At 39.6% G+C, this 5136-nt stretch overlaps 1 long non-coding RNA gene across 1 annotated transcript in view; it reads right to left on the bottom strand.

Annotated features, from left to right (window-relative positions):
* The window catches only part of LOC121919343, a 22517-nt gene extending 17929 nt beyond the window's left edge, over positions 1–4588 (bottom strand). Inside the window, exon 1 of the long non-coding RNA XR_006101447.1 lies at positions 4348–4588. This is a non-coding gene — a long non-coding RNA (uncharacterized LOC121919343). The remainder of the gene's footprint in view (positions 1–4347) is intronic.
* Between the last annotated feature and the right edge of the window lie 548 nt (positions 4589–5136).

Genomic DNA, 5136 nt, shown 5'->3' with positions numbered 1-5136 from the left:
ATCTATCTATCTATCTATCTATCTATCTATCTATCTATCTATCTATCTATCTATATGTTTACACTGTTTATGTCCTGCCCTTCATCAACAAGGTTTCCTGGAATGGCTTACATCAGGGGCATGGGGTGAAGAATCTGTCTTCTCTGATGGACTGACAGATTATAGATTTCTCCCATCACTTCACTCTTTGCCAGGGTGGCCTAAGGCTTACCCAACTACTTTGGATGTAGCTTGCCCAGTCTTTAGCTTCCTAACATGTACCACCTCAGAGACCTATCTACAGATGGTCTCTCAGACTGAGCTGACAATAAGATAACACAGATAGTCTCTCAAGCTGGGGAGAAAATAACTATCTTTGGTTATGAAAAATTTCTCTGTTGAACGAATTTATCAGCCAAGGAAAGCAACTGATCTACTCTGGTTTCAAATGCAATCCAAACCAAAGAGGAATATGGAAGCTTTTAGATATATCCCTCCTTTTCAAATGCATTATAATGTGCTCCTGAAATTCTTTGCCAAATCTGCCTATGTCTAAAACATTAAAATCATGAATTGGTTGAAATTACTAGTACGCACCTTGAATTATTGCTTACTACAAACAGTTCAAATGGCATATATGCTTGGGAGAATGGTTTTCACATTTTCTTCTCAGTAGTTATTAATTTAGTGGTGTTTTGCTTGTGTTTCATAAAGGATACAATTGTGTTTGAGATAATATGCAGTTTGATTTGATACCAGTATAGGGGTGATTGGTTCTGAAATTGCAGTGGAAGGGCAACAACCAGCAGAAGTGAGCTTTAATTATAATACCCCACTCATTTACTTTCATATAGCAAACATGAGTATTATTGCGAGCTAAAAAAAAAGACTACAGTCATCTAAGATTTGCCTTCCAGGTGTTCTGTTCAACCAAACAGACATGCTAGATGCTTTGAGAAGTTTAGGTTGATGTGCCACCCTTGAAATGAATGAGCGCGTAGCTTCTCCCTTCTATTTTTTTTAAAAAAGTTAATCTTTTCAACCAGACCTTTCTCTCTTGCCCATACAGATGAACTCAGGACTAGTAAGTGTTAGACAAAACATGTCACATGGAAAAGTACAAATCTATCTGGCTTACATCCTATCTAAATTTGGCAAATTCTAAAGTTCTACTCTGTCAGTCAACTTACATTGAGATTTGGGAGGTCAAAGGTGATGGGAGGTGAATGAAGAGAATTAGTGAAGGTAGTTAGCTGGATGGTGGAATGATGTAGCTGAAGAGAAGAACTATCCCTGGATATCATATGGCAGACGTTACATGCTCTTCTGCCCTAAGATTGTTTCTCCAACAAATGACGGTCAGACATGAACATGAACAGACATGAACTTACACTACATTTTCTCCTCACAATAATAAATGTTAATCAGCATCAGATATATATAGTTCATTAAACATTAGTAAAGTATACCACCCCCTGCAACATGATTTTGTCTGAATGCGCTCAGAAATTATACAAGGGATGTGCTAACATACTGAAAAAATAAGGAAAATACTGCATTACATTTCCTTCTCCCTTTCTTCTCTCTTCTTTTAGTTTTTTCTGTTTCCTGGAAATCTGTTCCAGAGAGAATCCTGGCTCTCCAGATATTCGGGGTGGAATGTTTGTGGCGATATTGTTGAAGGAATGACCCATCTCGTACTTTTGTTGATGAAAGCAGCATGATGCAAGTGGATCCAAGACAATATACATTTATTTTCATTGTTATAGAAAATAATTTGATTGATGGAATTCCATTCTAAATTGTGATTGTTCTTTGGCGAGCTATCCATTAGTGAATTTGCTGTTTCCTGAGTACCTAGTAATCATGATTCCACTGACATTGGTATTAGCAATAGATATTACTTCCCAGATGTTTGTCTAAAATTATTTGTACAGTAGTTCTGTGTGAGTTTGTTGTTGTTAGGTGCCTTCGGTACGGGACAGACCACCCAAAAAGGGAGGCCTGCTGGCGGCCTAATTTCCTCTGGAGGGAAGCTCCAGCCACCAAACTGCGCAGCTTCCCTCAGGAGGAAAAAGAGCCCGGAAAAAACAGGTTCTTTTTTGCGACGCAGGGCCGATGTAACGAGTGCGCCACTCATTACGTAAGCACCAGGTGGTGACATGTGGACGACACACAGTGCTTATGTAATAATGGAGGTGCCCGTGTACATGGGATGCCACCATTGTTACAGCGCCGTGCAGTGTTAGAGTTAGGGACCGTGTGGTTGCCACAACATTCAAACCATTACATGCTGGCTCTCTCTGTCTGATTGCCTGAGCCTACGTTTCATGTTAATTATGGGAAGTACACACACACCTACTTCCTCTTGTCTATTCTGAATCTATTGCTAAAAATTTAAAATTGGTTATCCTGACTTTTGCTGTTGTGGGAGTGAGGGAATGATCTAACTCTATTTAATGTGTCCACACTAATGGTTTTTTTATACATACCAATGATGTCTTCTCCACACCATTTCTGCCCCCATATAATAATCCAAAAACCTCTGTAACTCCCCCCCCCCTCCTGTTCCTCTTCTTCCACATTTTCTCTAGTTTGGGGCTCAGTCTGGCTTACAATAATTAAAGCAAACATAGTTAAATATTCACTCTGTACAAACTATCATAACATTCAATCCACTTAAAAAAATAAACTATTAAACAAGAATTAAAAGTACAGCACATTATGCAAAGCCTTTCCCCCCTAAGAAACAAGTTCTCAAAGGCCTGCTGGAATAAAAAGGATTTCTCTCCATGCAGAAATGTATTCATAAGGATGCAAGTCTAGCCTTTCTGAGAAGGGAGTTCCAAAGACTAGGAGCAGCCACTGAGAAGGCCCTCTTCTGTGTTCCCATCCAATATACCTTTGAAGGTGGTGGGACATAGACAAGAGACTCCACAGAAGATCTCTAAACACAGATAGGTTCATAGGGGAGGATATCATCTTTCAGATAACCTGAACCAAAGCCATATAGGGCTTCGTAAGTCATCACCAGCATGGTGAATTGTGCCTTAAAATAGGTGGGCAGCCAGTGGACCTGTAGCAACAAGGGTTGCAATCACAGCATGCTATATTTCAAGCAAAGCAGATTTAAATATAGTATTGTCTACAGTGCTCTACTAAGATTCATAAAATAGCATGATACTGCTGATAAAGTTCAGGCTACACAATCTTAGAGTAGTTTATATTTCGCATATTGCTCACTATAATGAGTTGGTTGCACAGAATGACTTGCTAAGAAAAGTGGTCCTATATTTGTATCAGAATTGTGTTATTTCCGATTCTGGATGTGAGTAGCTCTGTTTACAGCTTATCTATATGCCTACTCAACCTAAAAATAGGCTTTTAAGGTGCATACGAGAAAAACTGCTAAAACAAATATCAGCTACAAACATTGTTAAAATATATAAAAAGTTGAAAGAACAAACAGAGAGGGGAAAAAACAAATTAGAAATAGTATGCAGTGGCAAAAATAAAAAAATAATGACCCTTCTTTTAAAGGGTCAAAGGATAGATTGAAGAGGAAAGGTCAGAAAATGGTAAGTGGGCATAGTAAAGTAGATCCATCTGAAGGAAAATTTGCTCGTCATGGAAAATTCTGTAAGCTCTTAGGAACTGTTTTTGTAAAAAGCAAGTTAAACTGGAACGAGGCATTCTGAAGCATATCTTCAAACATCTTGATGGGCTCTGCTAATAAAAAGTATTTAGAACATTGATCCTTGGCCTTTTGGCACTTGATCTTAGCCAAAAGATCAAGTCAATTGTGTTGCAAGGATCGAGTTGAGATGTAGTCTGGAAACACTTCTTGCTTTATTATTTAGAAGTTTACACTAGTGTCATAACCTTTTGAGTGGCTAACTGTGGTGGCTCCATAGTTTTGTACGAATGCTATATCACCAGGTTTAACTGCCTGTTTGCTGGTCAGATCACCATCATGCCCTATACTCATGTTCACCCTTCTAAATAAGTGGTTAATTAATGCAGTAACAGAATCGTAAGGGGGGGGGATCTTCTTGCAATGCTTTTCTGGCTGTTTTAGATTTCATAACATTCCCCCTAATTTCTAACTACTGATGTGGGCCCATTCTAAGTCTGATTGATACAGTCTTTCTTCCCCACCCCAAGTACTGGAGTCCTTAAGGGCTTCACCAAGGTTCAGAGTCCAAGTACAGAGCCACTAAAGAAGGCAGGCATAGATAAGAAGCAATGTACAGCACTGATAGGCAGCATGCTGGGCAGTGGATGGGCAGTAGATGGTTCGAGCAGATGGGTGGGCAGGCAGCCAGGCAGAGATCTGCTACCATCTAGATCAAGAAAAACTGCACATACCTTCAGGAGATAATTTAATACTGTATATAGATTCAGTAACTGCCCATCTGTCACTCGGGAGATTATTGGACAAGTCTCAAGATGTGGAATAGAAGCGATAGTAGCAACTATGGCAGAACTTCTTCAGATGACTTCATCGATGACCTATAGCTGGTTTGTAGGCCACCTGTGACTGTGGCACGCCTTTTCATTGTCAGGCAAAGCCCAACAATAGCTGCCAATCACGCTGCTGGTAGTGTAAGCCTTCCTGTGCAAAAAACAAAAACAAAAAAAGTCACACACATTCTCTCTCCCTGATTCCTGAGCAGGCTGTTTTTCTCCTTTCCACGTTTTCTTTTCTTTTCTTTTCTTTCTCCCTCCCTATTACATTATCATAATTGTTAAGAGAAATAAAAAATAAAATACAAGGCATGCAGGGTAGAGCAATAGAGCAGGGAAATGGGAAAGGAGTATGGGAAAGAGAGTGTTGGACTCTTGATGGCAGCAACAGCCCCAGTTCCATGGCTGAAGAAATGTGTGATAGGCACTGTTCCCAAACCAGTATTTATCCAGTTCCTTTTAATTAACTCAGTTGTGGTGATAACAGGGCTCATGTGATAATGTTCTATGACTGAAAAGTGCTGGTGAGATTCCTGCACAGGATTAGAAGTTAGAGCTTTCACAGAGCAGAAGTCCACCTCCACACCTCATCAATCTATGATATTGTCTTATATGCTGCTACTGGAAACATATTGCCTGAACCTCAGGATATGCCAATTAGTTTGAATCACACTGAATGGAGCAATTTTG

This window comes from Sceloporus undulatus, chromosome 1, assembly GCF_019175285.1.
Source record: "Sceloporus undulatus isolate JIND9_A2432 ecotype Alabama chromosome 1, SceUnd_v1.1, whole genome shotgun sequence".
NCBI lineage: Eukaryota > Metazoa > Chordata > Lepidosauria > Squamata > Phrynosomatidae > Sceloporus > Sceloporus undulatus.
This window is presented reverse-complemented; position numbering and strand designations above follow the sequence as displayed.